This window comes from Zonotrichia leucophrys, chromosome 15 (assembly GCF_028769735.1).
Source record: "Zonotrichia leucophrys gambelii isolate GWCS_2022_RI chromosome 15, RI_Zleu_2.0, whole genome shotgun sequence".
Classification (NCBI taxonomy): Eukaryota; Metazoa; Chordata; class Aves; order Passeriformes; family Passerellidae; genus Zonotrichia; species Zonotrichia leucophrys.
In genome coordinates, this window is record NC_088185.1 from 6,168,849 (window position 1) to 6,188,236 (window position 19,388).

At 47.0% G+C, this 19,388-nt stretch overlaps 1 long non-coding RNA gene across 1 annotated transcript; it reads right to left on the bottom strand.

The window, feature by feature from the left end:
* Positions 1-9,243: 9,243 nt before the first annotated feature.
* LOC135454596 (uncharacterized) lies at positions 9,244-18,488 on the bottom strand. The gene is made up of 3 exons (XR_010442146.1): positions 18,341-18,488; positions 11,098-11,182; positions 9,244-9,373 (listed from the first exon to the last, which is right to left on the bottom strand). It is a non-coding gene; the product is annotated as an uncharacterized LOC135454596 (long non-coding RNA).
* Between the last annotated feature and the right edge of the window lie 900 nt (positions 18,489-19,388).

A 19,388-nucleotide genomic window follows, 5' to 3' on the forward strand; every position in this document is an offset into this window, starting at 1 on the left:
TGCATCCAGCATTAACCCCTTGTGTTCCCACTCAGCTTGTGCATTATGGCTGCTGGATCCTCACTGAACAGCTGTGCAGGCCTGCAGGCTCCTTCCCTGGCAGAGGGACAAGGAGGATGTTCTTGTGGCAAAAATCAGTAAAAAAAGCAGCAAAAATCTTGAAAAATGTTCCAGAGATGACAGGAGGGTCATGTTTTGCTGCCTCACTTGGCAGCAAAGAGCAGCAGCTTACATTGGTCCTGCCCCACTGCAGAAGTCTCCATCCCCAAGCAATAAAGATGAAAATCTTTCAGAACAGAAAGGCAGAACTGCTAAGTGGGAGACAACACAAACAACCTTTGCTACACCTCACTCCTCATGCTTACTGCACTCCTAATGAATCCCTAGGGTAGAATTACAAAGTATTAACATGCTTGTGTGTAAAAAGGGCAGTAGTGGCTGAAAGCTGGAATACAAGGGTTAATGGAAGAAGCCAGAGTCACCTGTGCAAATGCATATTTAATGTTCTCAGAGGACAACTATGCCAACTGCTCAGCAGCCAGGAACTCTTTCTTAAGAGCCACCGTTATAAGCTTCTGATCTAGCTCATAAATAATCATCAAATGAAATGATTTGCTGAACTAAAACTTTCTCTGCTCTTCCTCAGCTCCTCTTCCATGTCTGGGAGAGGAGGGGATGCAGCAGAGCTGCAGGAGCTGGGGCTGATGTCACTGTGCACAGGGTAAAATTGTTCCCTGCTTGGGCAGGGGCAGGGTAGGCAGCTGAACATGGCACAAGGATGCCCATGGGATGGATCTGGGGACAATCTCAGCACCCTCCTTGGGTCCCAGTGGCCATGTCTATGTTTGGGACCTTCCCCAGGCTCCTGCCCTGCCCAGCATCCTTCAGCTCCTGCCTTGTGCCAGGCTGGGAACAACTTATCCCAAAGCAGTGATGGTTAGATTGTTACACAGACTTTAACCTCAAAAATCCCAGTCCATTTCCTCCAGTTATCCCTTTACTCAGAAGAGCCAGACTGAACATAAATTGACACCCAAGTGTTATACAATTATCACTATACAAATAAATGTCATCACATTTAAATCACAACCCAGTCTAACTTTGGGGTCAGCCCTGCTTTCAGCAAAGGTTGGACTTGGTGACCTCTTGAGGGCCCCTGCAACCTAAATTATTTTTTGATCTGGTGGTTATTCCCTAGGAAATTTCCATCTCTTTTAACAGAAGTAACTTATTGCAACTCACAAGACAAAGAAAGTTTAATAACAGATACCTCCTATTTTGAAGCTGTGTTGGACTCAAACATTTAGGAGAAGTAAATACATTTAAAAGACATTGGAGCCTTTGACAGAGGGCACAGATTGTAACCCTGCATCACTCTGCACGAGGCAGGCACCCAGTTCCAGTGCTGGCATGACTGCTTTCCTATCCATTGCTATTTGATTTTATAATGGTATCCAATTACCTTTCATAGCACAGAATACAGACTTAAAATATGCCCTACATTTATTTTTTTTCTTATTGCTAAAACCCAAACTTGCTTGTAGCAATTCACAGGCTGCCCTCCTCCTCCTATGATCACCAGTCAGCTCTGGTGTTCACAGGAGGAGGAATTTGTAGGCAGCTCTGACAAGGGAAGAGATGGGAATTTTGACTCTATGTTTCAGAAGGTTGATTTATTATTTTATTATATATATTATATTAAAAGGAATTTATATACTAAGATAATACTAAAGAAAGAGAAAGGAGACTTCAGAAGGCTAGAGAAGAATGAATATAAAGTCTCGTGACAGGCCAGAGTCTTGACACAGCTGGACCTGTGATTGGCAATCAAGTAAAAACAATTTCAGATGTGGAGTAAATAATTCTCCAAATCACATTCCCAAGTAGCAAAACATGGAGAAGCTGAAGATTCCCAGGAGAAAATATATTTCATAGAATACATCAGTGATGCCCAGCAGCACATTTTTGGTACATTTGTAAACCTTGGGGTCAGATGGCTGTTGTGGGGTGGACACCCCCTTGCTGAGAGGCCCCAAGAGCTGCGTGTCCCTCCTGCCAGAGCCAGGGGTGTCCCCAAGCCCCCCTGTCCTCCAGGGATGCACTGCCAGCATCAATCCGCGCCTGTGCCGGCTTTGATGCTCCCGGGTGGAGGCAGCTCCAGCAGCACGGTGAGTGTTGTTTTTACACAAGATTTATCAGCACAGTTAACACAGCGCCACGGAGCTGCTCCCCGAGCATGCCCTGCATGGCAATGAGCGCTGCTGAGCCCCAGGTACCGCTGGCACTCACCTTCAAAGGGCTGCACAAACAGCAGCATCACCCCGGCTCCCCCAGGAGAGCACAGCTCCGCTGCAGGGAGGGCAGGGAGGGGCAGAGGTCGTGGACTGGCTTTGTGATGGGCTTGGGATTCAAAAGAGATTTAAGGATCTTATTTTCACACAGTTTATACAGGGCTCGGATGTTGTACTGCCTGGAGGAAGCTCGCACTTGGGCGGCTGAGGCTTTGGGTGGGTTAGGGTGTATTTCATCCTGAGCTGTGTCATTTTTCAATATCCAACAGGATGAGCTGCTCTGTGAAATAGAGTTCTCAAGCAGAAGCTTTGTTGAATTTTAACAGAGACACATCAATGAATCCACACTGAGATCCCAGGGAGATCAAACAGGAGGCAAGAAAAATTACAGGAGAAAGCATCTGGGATCCTTTGGGGGAAAACTGTCAAAGTGTCACAGGAAAATATAAGGCTTGATGGGGTATCAAGAGGTCATCCAGTCCAGTGTTTATAAACCTTTAAAAATCACTTAACTCTTTAATCTAGAAATCACTGACTACTTTGTGCCTTACTGGCACGACTTGCAAACCTATCCAGGATTTGGACCAAATGCTGAAACACATTTTTTTCTTCTTCAGATTTCTTTTTCAATCTCCTGCATGATTTATTCCTTCCTGGTTGTCTTCTGAGCTACCATGAAAATTCTGTGAACACCTGGCCTCACCTTCCAAAGTCACAGGTGCCACCAAAAGCATCCACACCAGCCCAAGACAAAATGCTGTTCCCCTCAGTGACCTCCAGGCCCCATCACACACATCACCCCATGGTCTGAGATCAGGGCTCCTGTGATTTCCCTGCACAGGGACATGCTCTGTTTCAGGCTTTTAAAAACAGAGCGTCCCTTCCTATACCTCTTGTCAAAACATCTCCAGCCTCTTCCAATCAAAGCTGGGATGAATAAGTCTAACAAAAGCAAATGGGTCTTACTGAATTTGCAAAGAATCTGCTTTGAGATGCCAGAGTTATCCTTGGACCTCTGTGGGCAGCACATTTTACAGGTCCAGCTGTGTTGCCAAAGAGAAAAGCCCAGCAATTTAAATCAATGCTATGCCTCCAATCCTTGTCGCTCACTGTCCTGCCCAAATGTGACTGTCTCCTTTGCTGTAGGAGAGGCTTAGCAATACCAGGCACTGAGACCAGAAAATCTGTGCAGCCTCTGTACAAGCTCCTCCTGATCTCACCCAGAGCCAATCTCACCTCTCCCAGCTCTTGGAGCAGGACCCTGGGCCCATCACCATCCATCGCCCAGGACACACAACCTTTGGGATGACACCAAGCAGATATTCTCCATATCCATACACAATACCAGGGTTCAAAGCCTGTAATTAATATACTCTTCTAGTATATTAATTACAATCAACTTCCAATCCTTAGAATCTGGATTAAACCCAGAGAAGAGCAATAAACACAATCCTATTCATACTGGCCCTATCACTGACCCTAAGCATCCTCCTAACTGCACTAAACCTTTGACTCGCCCAAATAACCCCTGACTCAGAAAAACTATCCCCATATGATTGTGGATTCAACCCCCTAGGATCTGCTTGACTCCTCTTCTCAAACCTACAACACCTAGCACACTTTGGGGTGATTTTTTTTCCTCATATTTGGGCAGATAGCAGCAAGCATTTCCCACACCTTTCCCACACCTCCTCCCCGTAACAAGCCCAGCCCATCCAACTCCTTTCCCAACCGCAGGAACCGCAACCCTGGGCGATTTGTGTACGCAACCAACACGCCAAGGTCTGCTTTTTGTTTAAATAGCTGTGAAAAGCAGAGAGTGTGCTTTAGCTGGAGATATATTACACTTGATTAGCCGGGGCGCTGGAGCGCGAATGCTACAACAGGAGACGGACGTGCTCGAGCAGCGGCGAGAGCTGCGCGGGGTCACGCAGAGATTAACTGTGGCTGACTGCCGTGTCAAAACACTCCACTGCAGCCTGCACAAACCCACACAACTGGTTGCCTGGCTCGGCACAGCAGAGTTATTTCCCTCCCCGTGGCGCCCACGGAGCCAAGTGGGGCAGTTGGCGGGGCCAAGTTGGATTTCGGCTCCTGCCAAAGGGCAGCGAGAGCTGGAGTTCAGGTGGAGGTGGCAAGGTTTCAATAGAAAGTTTTGCAGAGGAAAAAGGTAAATCTAGGGGGAAAGGTGGTAAATCTAGGGGGAAAGGTGGTGATCTTTCAGTTGCCTCTGCTTGTGGCTGACCCACAGGCAGGTGTGTCATTTAGCTCTCTTAGTCACCTGGCTAAACACTGCTTTAATAGAAGGGAAAATCCCATTTCCCTGCTCTTCAACACATGTAATACACATGTAATAACTTCTGGTTTACACTCAAAAACCTTGTGAAAAATAAAGTCCTACTTTTCAAGCTAGGGATGTGTCGCAGATATCTTTTATGGAAAACCTTGTCTTTAAGATTTTTCCTCCTGAGAAGCTGAGAGGCCTCAGGAACAAAATGTAAACAATGGTTATCTGCTGCTGTGGAATGCAACAGGTTCATCTGTGATTGGCCCATGTTGGTTGTTTGTAATTAATGGCCAATCACAGCCAGCTGGCTCAGACTCTCTGTCCGAGACAGAAGCTTTTGTTATCATTCTTTGCCATTCTATTCTTAGCTAGCCTTCTGATGAAATCTTCTTGTCTATTCTTTTAGTATAGTTTTAATATAATGTATATCATAAAATAATAAATCAAGCCTTCTGAAACATGGAGTCAGATCCTCATCTCTTCCCTCATCCTAAGACTCCTGTGAACACCGGCACAGGGATGTTTGGGTTTTATTGCTCTGCAGAATCCTAGAAATGCGTTTCTGTGCAAAACAAGTTGAGGGTGACCCCTGAAGAGAGATTCCCAAGGGAGCCATCCCACTTCAAAATCAGCATCTTTTCAGGATGCTGTGTTTTAAACTCATGGTTAGATTTGGAACTGCACATACAGCTCTTGAAGTGCAAGTCTAGTCCTTTTAATCTCAGTATACATCTCCACTAGAAAAGACTGAGTGATGCCCAGTGTGAGCAGACAACTGCAGCTTGGGGCAATGGGAATCAGAATTTGGACAACTGGGATCACCACTTTAAAAAACCACACCAAAAAAACCCAAAAAAACCAAACAAACCAAAACAATAACAAAAAAGAAAACCACCATCTCTTCAGCTTTATCATATATATGACTAAAGAAAAAGGCTTTGCTTCCCTTCCGCTCCCAAATTCAAGAATTTTTTTCTGGGCATCCAGACTCAATTCTATCCAACTTACTTCAAATTCTTCCATATCAAATTCAGTGGTCATCACGTGATGTTACGGACAGCTTATTCCTCCCTATTTCATCTGTGGTTTCAGCATCAAGGCCAGGACAGGAAATGTCAAAAAGGTGCCAGACATCCAGGGTCAGTGTCCCAAGAGCACACCACATACACTTCAGGTACTTCATGCTCTTCAAAAGCAGCAAATTCTCAACCCAGCTGTGCCCAGGTTAGCCTGGCAGAAGACACAGCCACCACAGACACAGACACCACCTCTCCACTCGAGTCACAGGAATGTCTCTGGGCAGAGACTGTCTGGATAAACCAGATGCTTCAGTACCCTGAGCTATGCTGCAGGGGTGCAATTTTGTTTTTAAACTGCACTTAGTAGCGTTCTGACTTGCAGGTTTCACTTTTTAATAGTAAACACATTCTGTAGGTGCCAGAGAACATTTCAAAGCACTTCAGTGGAGTCCTTTTACCTCCACAGCCCGGGGGCACATACGCTGAAACAACAGCTGAAATCCAATTACTGAGGAATATTCCCAAGTGCATTTCCATAGGTAATTTGTTAGTCTGTTGGAACATGCAAAGTGATTTTTCTCCACTTCTTGATGCTGTACCACAGGCTCCTAAGTTGAAGATTTCTATCCAAATTGCTAAGTGACTACCACTGGAAGGGAATCCACATAACCAGGGGAACAACCTGCCAGCACTTTCCAGGATCCAGCCCTCACCTTGGATTTGCCAAGAGGTTCATCAACCCAGAGCCACCAGCATCCCTGCCATCACCCAAGTTTCTCATTGCCCAATCAGTTTGATGCATAAAGACATGAGAAGCCTGAAAGTATTTTTCCTTCAGCATGCTGTTTATTGATTTAGCAAGGAGCTGACACAGATGTGCAGTTCCAGAGACAAGGCGTAATGCAACCCCTTCATCTGCTGTCACTCAAAATCACACAGGCTGCCTGCTGCCATAAGGGGAGGAGTGGCCACCCTGCTCGTTCTGGGACTGCCAAACGGCCCAGCCAGAGCTTTGTCCTCATTAGGGAGGCACCCCTAGATTGCCACCACATCTGTGCAGTCTCTATATGTGCCATCTCTATATGAGCCATCACAATACATCAAACACTGTGCCCAGGAAAGGTCAGCAAGCCACAACAGTTTAAGTAGAATATTAGTGAAGTTGTCACGGGGTGGAAAAGTAGATTTTGGGGTTTTTGATATGGGGGTTCAGGAGGCAAGATGGAGGGAACTGGATGTGTCCAGCCTTTCTCCTTCTTCTTGGCCTCCATCTTCTGCTCTTATGTTGGCACTGACAGATTGGTTTAGAGTAGAAGCTCACTGTCTAACATAGGTGATAGGTATTGGGAAGTAATTGTAAACATTGTACACGTAGTTTTTAGTATAAAGACATAACACTGCCCTGGGGCAGGCAGAGTGCCTGGAACTGTCCTGCTGGATGGACCTCGGCAGGGCAGGAGAAAATTTTTTATAGATAAGATAAAATAAACAACCTTGAGACCAAGAAATTAAGAGCCCTGACTCCTTCTTCAAGTGCCAGGCTGGGAAAAGATTTTCTAACTTTTCTCAGGATCACTCTGACTAACTAGAGAACCTGACAGGAACCATGGCATAAACCAGCCCAGAAAGCACCACTGCCCTGCTTGGGGTGCTCTCCCTCTCTTTTGGGGGTACCCACACCTTCAGCCCAGGGGAAGAACCCAAGAACCCCAGCTGGCCACATCAGCAACACAGGACAGGTTCAGGGCTGGTTTGCAGGTGGTAATTCCTCATCCACTCACTATCATCCCCACTGGTGAAATATCACTGGAAATTGGTCTAATTTCAGAAAAAGGAGAAACAAAAATTAAACAGGCAAAGTTTGGGTCAGAGTGACAAGGAACATAATCAGAAAAGAGCATAGATGAACTGCCTGTGAGTTAAAGATAATTCAGGGCAAATTAAAGCATCTGAACTCCTACTGAGAGCCACTGATTTAGAATTATGAAGTTAACTTACAGCAATCATTTTCTATATGAAAGCAATTATGGATGGGTTAAAAGCTTCTGTTATTATGGATTGTGTATGGCTGCCACAGAGGGTTCAGTCTCCCAGGATGAAATTTTAGCCTTCGTGAAAAACTACTACATCCTGTATGCCAAATCTTGTTCACCCATCAGAAAGTCATTGAACATCAGACATTTTATTAACCAATGCAAATGCAGGCAGCCAGGGAGAGGTAGATAGGGAACATCCTGCTCGCCAATAAAGCACATACACACAAATCACCATGGTTCACTTCCCAAAATAATCACACAGGCTCAAACACACAGCTGTGATGGATGGCAAATTTCCAAGTCTTAATGCATCAGAAAGCAGAACCGTTGTTTGAAGTGGTCATCTCTTGAGGGGAAGAGAAAAGTCAGGGGGGAAAGCTTGTGAGAAACCTGCAAGCACGGGGCCATGCCCAGGAGCAGCCTGTGGTGCCCTCAGCAAGGTCACAGCCATGGTGGTGACAGCGGCCTCCTCCTGCTGCTGCTGCTCCCTGGGCAGAGCCTCCACAGGGAGACAGAGGGATGTCAAACAGCAACACCCCAGCTCCTGCTCACCCCCTTGGCAGGAAAAATGGGGCTTTTGGGGTCTGGGACACAGCCTCTCATGGGACAGACCATCCTCATCTCCCCTGCCCTGGCCACCGGGTCACAGAGCGGCAGCTCACAAATGGAGCTGCCGAAACCACTTACCAAAACAATCTATTACGCCGAGCCTCTTCCTTCTCTTCACCCTTAATTGGGCTTTATTTCTTGTTGGGTGTTTTCTGAGCAGTTAAACGAGCTGACAGACCTTTTGTTTCTGGAATGAAAATGAGATTTTGACTGCAATATGCATGGCAATGAGCCCAGTGTGTGAGGGCATCTCCATCATGTGTCTTTCGGGGATGAGACTTGGAAGAGGGGGGAGAAAAGGGAAACCTGTCCGAGGCTTATTGGAAACCAGAGGTTCAGAGGAGTTCTGTGTAGATATTTGGATTTCTGCTGCTGCACAGGCTGTGAGAGCAGGAGGGCTGTGCAGTCACAGCCAGCCTGGCCCCCATGTCCAAGGAGCAGCCCTGGGGCACTGCAGGCATCCTTCATCCAGGGCAGGGGAGCTCTTGCTGCTGCACAGGGGCCAGCAGGGACTCAGCACAGGGTTCTGGTGGCCAGCATGGATCCACAATTGACAGTTACAGCAAATGAAGCTGAACAGCTGAACTGAGAGGGCTGTGATAGCAGCACTGAGCCTAGCAGGGCTGCAGAGGCAGGAGGGAGCAAGGCTGGTGCATAATGCATAAGGGGAGAAACCCAGGGTGCTGACAGCAAGGGCTAAATGGGCTTACAGAGGGGTGGAAGCAAAGATCTCACTGGATTCAGTAAAATCTGAGTCCTAATGAGGAGATTGGGCAGCTCACTCACATTACACCATCCTCCACTCCATCTTTCCTGAGGACACCCCAGATCCTGCTCCTCTGGCTCACCTAAGGCAGAGAGATCTTCTGGCAGAGGGCTGGAAGCCTCAACACAAACCCTCACAGGCTCTTGTGTGCTCTCCTGCTCATTCCATCAGTGCAAGACAATCTCTTTTATGGCCAAACACAGCCATCAGTACCTGTGGGTGATGGAGATGGAAGCTCCTCATGGTTTTCTCAGGGCCATGCTGAATTTCCATGGCAAAGCACAGCTCCAGGCACTAAATGAATAATGGGACATCCTCCCTGCAGCTTCTGGGGAAATTTAGGTGCTGGTTTCCTGCATGGGTTCCTGGCTCAAAGGTAAATGTGATAAATGAGTGAAACAAAGCTTTGCATTCCCAGAAATCTCCTGCTAAGGTGGATTTGGAATCTTTATTACCACCTCAAAAGTGCTGTTTAAACTGGTATCTTTTTGGGGAAAATCCCCAAAGTGGCCATAAAAACTGATAAATGATCACTGGGAAACAACAAAAGAACAAACTCTATCTTTTTCCCTTTCTGCTCATCTTTTCTTTGCATGTTTTCCATAGTATATTCAACACAAGAAATGGCACCTATTTAGCACTATTGATCCAGCTTACTTCAGTAACAAACCACATTAAGTTAAAATCAATACCAGCCACTCTTAAACTGATTTAGGAGCGTCCACACAAAGGGGCTCACACCAGTTTAGACAGATTTGCTTTGTAACCAATTTAGTTAAAACATGCAATCTAGGGGCTGATCTGTGCTGTGAACAGCTGGGAGGCATTAATTCCTGGGGTTCAAAGGCATCAATTCCCAAGTGTCATCAATGGCTCTCAAAGGACAGGATATGGGAAGTGTCACTGACAAACATCCATCTTTCTTGGCAAAGCATCCAGGTCTCCCTCACTCCAAAAGCCAAAGAGATGGGGGAAACAAAACCAAAAAAAAACCAACCAAATCAACCTCAGGGTTAATTTTATTTCTACAGCTCGAAGTTTGCATTTAAAAAAAGGCAGACTGAAGCTGCAGGAGACAAACAGCTCAGAAAGCAATGAGTTTGATTTCTCCCCCTGGAATATTCACTCCACAAGACACATGCACTGCAGATCACTGTGCCCACTGTAAATTCTGCAGCTCAGGTTCCAACCAAGTGACCAAGCTTGGGGAATGCAGCCCAGGGAAGGGTTTGAAGGGCTGTTTGTCACTTTGTCACAGCAGCCTCCCTGGTTGAACACCCAGGGGTCTGTGTGAGGCTGAGGGGAGCCCAGCACAGATTCCATCACACACCATGGCAGCCTGAGCAGGTGTAAATCCCAACACAACACAGGGATCTCACCTCAAAGCAGATGAGGCTTTAGTGTTTAGCTAAGTGCAAGGGTCTCTATGAGATGTGAGGCCAAGGAAAGGCTCCAAGGAAACTTTGGGTGTTACCCATCCTGCCACCCCTGTGCCTCAGCACCCAAAAAGTTGAGAAATCAGTAAAGACTATCTTAGGCTTCAGCTTCAGAGAGAAACCATCAAAAGTTTGCTCAGGACTTGGGGAGTCTTGGAGCAAAAGCTTTGGGCAGGAACTGTTCTGGTTCATCTACAGCAAAGGAGTGAAAAGGAAATCAGGCTCCTCATCCTGTGCTTTTTACCCACAATATCATAAAATTATTCCTTCAGGGCTCTTTTACACCTTGGAGAAAAATGTGGAAAAGCATCAGGCCAGTGATGTTTGTTTGGTTTAAACCAGATTTTAGGTTTCACTGTCCCTGGGTTTTTGGTGGTCACAGAGCAGCCACTCAGGGCTGTCAGAGCAGCACAGCAATAACCCCGGAGCCTTCAGGAGCTGCACACCTCCAGTCTCTAAACCCTGCTCATTTATTTCTCCTCCTTTCTCCCCACTCCTTCCCTGCAGCTGCAGGCACCATTTCCCATCCCTGTTCATTACCTCAGGAGATCAGGATCAGCCAACCCACTAAAAGCCTTCCAAAAGGCAGGAAACACCACACTTCATTGCTGCTTATCCACCTACAAAATATGCATGTTCAGGCATCTTCTCACCTCAGCTGCTTTTAAACCTGCCACTCAGAAGTGGTTTGGGGCTTCAGTTTCAGGCTGTAACTCTGCTTTGTGATTTTCTGGATACCTGGAAGAGATTTTGAAATGATTTTCCCTGCTGTTACCAGGTAATAATTTGTTTCACAGAAAGAGTCAAGAGTTATACTTATGGTGCTGAATTAAACACAGGAATGTTTTGGAAATAGAAATAAACCTTTTTGGGTTTTATTATTTATTTTGCTTTAAAGCCTCAGGTGCTAAATATTACCCTCTGCTGTTCCATAAAAATACAAGGAATGGGTCTTTACTCCCAGAGTAAATAAAATAGGTAAAGAAAAAAAAAATCACTTTCCACATATTGCTGCTGGGTGTAGAGCATTCCTAAAGAGGGACAAATGTCCTGCCTGGGGTCTCCAAGGGCAGCAGGCACTGGGATCCCAGAGCCAAGCAGGGTTAGGTGCTTGCATCCCAAGCTCCTGGGTGAGGGGCTGTCACAGTTATATTTTCTGGAAAAATCCCTTCACCCAGGATTCTGCCCCTGAGAAGCTGAAAAACCTCAGAGAAAACAATTATCTGATTTGCTTCTCCTGTGTTCTGCTGCTCTAGAATGTGTTTAGACATTGTTTACCAACAGGTGATTGTTTCATTGGTTTCATGTGAACTGTTTTGACTTATTGGCCAATAAGGGTCAGGCTGTGTAAGGGCTCTGGAAAGAGTCACGAGTTTTCATTATTATCTTTTTAGCCTTCTGTCTGTATCCTTTCTGTATTCTTCAGTATAGTATTCTTTAATATAATATAGTTTATATTATATAGTAATAGTATATAATGTATAGTATATACAATATATAGTATATATAATATATAGTATTCTTTAATATAATATAGTAATAGTATATAATACATTGTATATAGTCTATATACTATATATTATATACTAGAGTATATACTATATAGCATATATAATATAGTAATATAGTATTCTTTAATATAATATATTTTATTATAATAATAAGTTAGCCTTCTAAGAACATGGAGTCAGATTCATCATTCCTGCCTTACTCTGGGGCACCCCACAAATACAATAAGTGGTCATGTGTGTGATGTGATGACATCTCATGAACTGCTCCAACCCCACCAAGCACCAAACCTCATCCTCACACTGGAATCCAACACGTCTGGGAGCAGCCAGTGCCTTTGCCCTGCACTGAAACCCTTATTTATCTGACAGATAACCCACCCCAGAGGGCACAGCTGGAGCTGGGGGGCCTGGCGTCTGCCATCAGGCTGAGCTTGCAGCTGAAGGCAGAGCCAGGCTCTGTGAGCCCAGCATGACACAAGGCCATCAAGGACACCAAGCACGTGGCTGTGATTGCTATCAGGGGTTATTGGCAAGGAAAGGCAGCATGCAGCTCACATGGCCATTTAAGGCCTTCTCTGATGCAGAGAAGGAGAGAAAATCCCTGCTGTGGGTGCTCCATTGCAGGGAAACATGAATTAAGATGTTCCCTGTGGTGAGTACTTTCCAAATCGCCAGATCTAAGAGAAAACCCAGACCCTTGTGGGCACAAAGCCCACCACGTTTGCAGAAGCTGCTGCTGAGGAGGATCCTCACTGCCAAATGCTGATGCCAACTGCACTGCTGGTGCTGAGAGGGTGACATTTGGTCTGATCTGTCTTTTCAGCACGTACACACATTTTACACTGCCAAGGGCACTTTGCAACAGGAGGACTTAAAACCCAGTTGCAAAATATGCTGCAAGCAGTGATAAGAAATTAATCTATTTTCACTGTCTAATCTAATGTGTGTGGCAAGGCTCCCACCACACTGCTGGACCCACTCTGAGCTAATCTGAGAGAGCCCAACAAGCTCTGCCCAGGTTACTCTGTTTCTGTTCTCATCAGAGCCACAACAGGAGCTGGAATGGGAAAAACCTGCAGTGCTCCAAAAGAACACCTCCAAGCCCAGCATCTGAACCCCTCACCAGAATTTTTGGTGTATGCACCCACTCCTTAATTCAGCTTCATTCACAGAAAATGCCACAAGCCAGGCTGGCTTTGCGTTATTCCAGAGAAAAATAGAAGCATATTGGGGTTTGTAGTTTCAGAGGAAGCATTTAGTGCCTGTTGGCCACATCCTCCCAGTCATGCCTGCTAGGAGTTAAATTCACATCACCCTCCCAGAGTGCCCTTACAGCAAGGTCTCACCCAAGGGCTCAGGCTTGCTCAGGGTGCTGTGGGAGCTGCTGTTCCCATCTTTTTTGTGTCCTCTCCCACTGTCCAGTATTACCAGTGCCCCCCAAGGCATCCCTCAGGCACAGCCCTTGGAATTGCATTTGCCTCTGGCCAGCCAGGCAGGAAGAAATGGAAGCCAAAGACTGAGAGAAGAAAGGTGGTCAGGCCAAGGCAGATAGAGGGACTCTGCACTCATTTTTGGTGTGATTGAGGCTGATGATGCAGCACAGACCACAAGACGGGCAGAGGTTGTGTTTGTGGTCCCAAATCCCCTTCCTACTATCCTGTCCTGTCTCCAACCTGCTGAGCATTCTCAGAGACACAAAACTCCCCTCTGACCGTAAATTCACTCTGCCCAAGGGGGACACAGGGACACCAAGAAGCCTCCATTAGTGTGAGCTGCCATGTGGCATTCACATTCTCTGGAAAATCCCTTCACCCAGGATTTTTCTCCTGGGAAGCTGAGAAGCCTCGGAGAAAAAGGAAAACAATTCTTATCTCATTTGCTTCTCCTGTGTTGTGCTCACACGTGGAATGTGTTTGGAGATTGTTTACCCACAGATGATTGTTTTAGTGGATTCTGGTGTAAGTTGTTTTCACTCATGGGCCAATTGGAGCCAAGCTGTGTCAGGACTCTGGAAAGAGTCACGAGTATTCATTATTATCTTTTTAGCATTCTATAAGTATCCTTTCTGTATTCTTTAGTATAGTTTAGTATAGCATTCTTTAATATAATATAGTATCATAAAACAATAAGTTAGCCTTCTGAGAACAGGGAATCAGATTTATCATTCCTTCATCAGGATACCCCACAAATACAATATTGCCACACTCAGATCTGACCCCAGCAGGGCTACAGGGATGTGTCCAACCTCTCCCCTGCCCTGGGGCCATTCCCAGCCCAGGGAACAGGGACAGGCACATCAGCTCCTGTGCCCAGGCCCTGGAAGAGAGGGACAGGAGCCACCCAGGGCTCCTGGCTCTGTTTGCAGCACTGCCATGGATTCAGCACACTCAGAGATTAAGAGCACAGCTTTACCACATCCTGGCAATATAAGGATTTTTTAAAAAAAATAAATTTAAAAAAATCAAAAAGCCATTACCTAAGGTTTGTTTAATCAGGATTTGCAAAGCACTGAGAGATACTCAGGCACTGTTAAGTGCAGACTAACATCTCTAATCACCGAGTGTCAAGATGTACAGAGCTGCCTATAGACATGAAGAGGCACTTAGCCCACAAAAGCCCCCCTGTTCCCCTGCTCCTGGAGTGTCTCTGTGAGCCTGGGGCTGCATTTACCAGGAGATGGGATGCTTCCAGATGAATACAAGGGATTTGAATGCACCTGGGATGGGGCTTCAGCTGGGGGACAGCCAACAGCACCAGGCCACCATGGTCCAGGGGCATCTTTGGCTTCTCAAGCTGCTTTGGCTGCTGAAACACAGCACTTAACCTTTGAGACAGAGCACCAGGGGAACCAGAGCATCTCCAGCCACCCTACCTCCAGACTAAATCACATCTTTTCCTTACCTTCAAAGCAATAAATGCAGGAGAGGATTTATTGCTTTTTAACAAGTGCCACAGAACATGCATTTCATTAATTTACAGGGGAGGTGGGGGGAGGCAAAGCCAGCTCAATAAATTCTCCCAGACTATTGCTTTGAAACAAACAGCTCTGCAGATCCAGCCTGTGGATGTCACAGCAGAGGCTTTTATCCAGATGAGCTATGTGTTCAACAGGGTGAATAAAATGCTTCAAGAAAATGAAAAAAAATTCCAAAAAAACAAGAAGAAACCCAAAGAGGGTGGAGACAACGGAGCTGCTCTCTACAAAAGGCAACGTATCACTGACACGTTGTTTGAACTCTCAGTGGTGTATTAAAAAAATAAAAATAACCCCCCTCTGAACCACAGCTGCATCCTTAGCTCTCACTGCTGTGTTATTTTAGCTTGGAGGGAAAAACGACATTGCTAATGCCTTTTTCTTCTCTCTTCCCCCCCACCCAGAGAGGGAAATGCATTTGTTTTCCTTGCAGTGTTTACTGTGTGGATGGTGCAGATCCACTCCCTTCAGACTGGGGAGAAAGGAAAGAGTGCTTGGAGAGGGGTGGCTTCAGGGTGGGATCCTTCCCATCTGATTTACTGCTCAGGCCAGAGCAAATAAAAGGGATATTCTCTCCCCCACCCCGAGCACAGCAGGGCTGCAGATGTGAACAGTGAATGCAAAATCCCGCCTGAGCCCACAGCATTTCTTTGACAATGGAAAATAAATAGCTCCATATTTGTTTATTTAGTTAACTTCACTTCTGAGGGATTCATTTTGTGCTACTGAAGAGGAGGAAATGGGGATGAGATGAGGCTGGCTGGAAAGCCCTGCAGACCCTGCTGCTGCTGCTGACACCAGCCCTTGCCACAAAGCCTGGTGCTCTCCTGGCTGTGCCACCCCAGGGAAATCCCCAGGATGTGGTGCCAGCCCTTTGCTGAGCTGTCTCAAGGCCACCAAACACCCAGGAGTGATTGTCACAGTCTAAGTGCCCCAAGCCAGGGGCTGGTGGTGCTGCTTGGCCAGCCAGGCACTCACAGGGGACCCAAAACATCCAGGGGCTCATCCCAGCTCTGCCCTGTGTGTGCCCAAGCACCACCAGCCCAGCTGGGACCCCTGCACAGGGGCACCAACACTGACCCAAACTGGGCAGGGCTGGCTGGGGAGAACCTTCCATCCTTTGCCTGATGCCCGGGCCATCCCAAAAATTTGTGCTGTTTCCTGCACATCACCAGTGCAGTGAGGGAACAGGAGCACCTGGGAAGGGTGGACTGGGATGGGGTGAAGCCAGGATGGGACAGGGAGTGTGATGGGAACCTCCAGCAAACATGAGGAGATTCCCCTTTCCCCACATAAACAGCTGCATGAGATCAGAAATGGGCACAAGGCCACTGAGGGAGCAGAGGCAGGAGGATGGAGCAGTGAAACATCAACCAAAGCTACCCAGTGGTTCTGAACAGAGCCAGGACAGGAAGCATTTCCTGCTGGCACCTCCTGCACTGCTGGTTTCCAGGAGATCATGGCACTTGAGCTGCACAAGCTCCAAGAATCCCAGCTTCCATTTTACCTTTCCATCTCATGTCACTTCTCTCTTACAGAAAGCAAAGCAGAGGCAGACAGATCCCAGTGTGTGCAAACTCATCCTTACCCTCACCCTCCTGAAGAACATATCAAACAACCTGACACCAGCAGCTCAGGCACACACTGCTCTCAATGCCATTCATCAGGCACAAACCTCTCACTTGCACACCTGTTCTGAGCTCCAAACCAAAAGCATCCTCTTTCCTTAAAAATAAATCCCAAATGAGCCAAGGAAGCAAACCACAAAGTCACAGTGCAGGCTCTGCTCCTGAGATGGGGAAGAACAGATCCAAGGGTGCTCCAGGTTTATTTCAGGATCAGGGCTCAAGCAGCAGAAATTCACCACGAGGTTCATTAAGGTGCCAGGGGTCAGGAGGAGCAGCAGGGCAGCTCTGGGGCACCATCCTGAATTATCCCTGTCTGGAGACACCAACCTGCTGGAGAGGAACCTCAGGGAACCCCCACTGGCATTTTAAATGTGTGTTCCTCTGGCCTCCAACCCAGCCCTCCCCATTCCATGGATTTTTAACACCACTGCCACAGATGTAACTCAGTGTTGACATGCACTCCTGGGGTTTCCCATTCTCATTCAGGCTCTCTGCCTCTTCCCCCTGGCTCTGGGCTCTGGCAGCCACTGTCCCCTGCCATCTCCAAAGGCAAATATTGAAGGTAAGGCTTGCAGGTGTTCATTTAAACAACTGGCAAACACATCACCCTTACCAGAAAGTGTTCTGTTTGATCTGCTTTGCCATCAGATAAGAGTTAAAGCAGAGGGGTTTGTTTAAAAGTGTACTTTCCGCCCCTCAATAATTACTGTTAAAGTGATTCTTTTTATTTTCTGATGATTTCCAGGCCTGTTTTTAAAAATCTTCCCTCAAATAGCAACATTTCTGCCCTGCTCATTGCTGCACCTTCTCAGCACCTCACAAATCTCAATTAACCTCAGCCAGCCTGGGAGGAAAAGGCATATTAATAATCCTGTCTCAGCTATGGAGAGACCAAAGCTGTTAGCAAATGAGGCCAACACTTCACACCGAGTGCCAGGGACTGACCCTGCTTGATTTGGGGGGCAGAGCAGGAACTTCAGGGCTCTGCACCTTCCCAGCAGCACCCAGAGCACACAGCACAGGGAACTGGCTCTGGGAGCTGCTGGCAGAGCCAGTTCAACTGGAATTATTCTGCTAATTGCATTTCAGCACCCTCACTGAAACATTTCTGCTCTGTGAGATGCAACACCGAAACCACTAAATCAGTTTTTTTTTCCCAGAGAATTACAGATTTTGAAACCCACACTGCTGTGTGTCAACCCTAAACTCAGTTGATTCCTTTTCCCCCCATCTTTCCCCATGCTCTGGTGTGGATCCCATCATCACATCCCTCATCACTGGGCTGATCTGCACAGAATCTCCAAGATAACAGAGTGCTGTAATCCCAATTTCACAAGGCAGGAGGGGAGCACAGACAAATTAATTTGGTTAGCTGCTATCACAGGCATCTATGGCACAGCCAGGGGAGGGACACCCCAAGTCAGAAGCTCAGCTTAACATCTGTTCTATAATTCCTCTGAGATATCAGCTGGGATTTGACCTTGTAGCTACTTAAGCAGAGATAGTGAGCTCCAACACAATCTTCAGAGAGACAATATTACATGGCTGCTTCCTATATCACACACAGATAACACTAGAATGTTTTTAAATCATGTGTTATAAAAGAAAGCAATGAGAGATTAAGGCTACTGATATTTTCCTGACAAAAAATTTCAGTCTCTCCACAGCTTTGTCACAGAGTTTAGGGCTCTGAGAATTACACTTACTCTGCTTTATTCCCCCCCAGCCCTCTCAAAAGGCAATTTCCCAGGTGATAAAGCTGCTAGGGTGTAACACACATTACCTGACTGCTGTCTTGCTGAGGGCATCAGCCCATGAAGCACCGTGGCAGGCAATCTCCAAAGCCTGGTCCATGAGCAAGAAAGGCGGGTGGGTGACAGCCTGCAGGTGACACCCACCAATCCTTGTGGACACACACCTCAATAAGGCATCACCACACCATGGAGCCCCCTCCCAGAGACCAGGAGAGCAGCTTCTTATGCCAGCTCAACCTGGAGTTAAACAGCTCTGCCTCCACCAGCCACAGCCTCAGAGCCTTCCTCTCCTCATTTGTTACAAATGAGATACATCCCAGCCAATTAGCTAATAATTAAACCTGACTGCCAGGGCTCAGCAGCTTTTAGGGCACCAGTTCCCAAGCCTAAGCCTCCTCCCAGGCACTTTCACACAGGTTTGAGCTCAGGATGCATTTCTGTGTCTCAGGGCTCTGGGTGATTCTTGGCACAGGGGCTGCGATGAGCCCAGCCCAGCCTCGGTCACTGCTCTCCCTTTATCTCTCCTTGCTGCAATAAACACCAATGCAAGGACCCAGAGTTCTTGGTCCCCTGCCAAAGTCCCTTCCTCTCTGCAAATAGCCCTGAAGAGGTTTGTACACCAGCCTGTGCAGTGCCTTTTTCCCTTTGCCTTGCAGGCACTCCCCTCTGGCAGGGTGAGAAGTTTCCCTCACCTGCTCAGTGGACACGCCACAAGTCTGCAGTCTGCTGAGCTTAGAGATCATTCTGCCAGCCAGGAAACCGTGTGGGACTGCTGGTGAGACCCAAACTGAAAACAAAACTCGGGACAAAAGCACTGAGAGCCTGCAAACCTGCTCAGATTAACAGCAGGCAACAAAGATGCTTTCACAGGCAGGACAGCAGCACATGCTCTGCCCTCCCTAAGCTGTCACTGCAAGGTGAAATTGCTGATCTCATGTGCCAAGGGGAAAAAAAGGCAAAGAACTTGATCCAAAGAGAAAATTTCACCCAAACTAACCTTCAGCAGTGGAGAGAAGTTGAGCCCCTGCTCCTCATTCTCCCCCTGGCCCAGGGATGCTCATTTTTATTCCCCCCCTG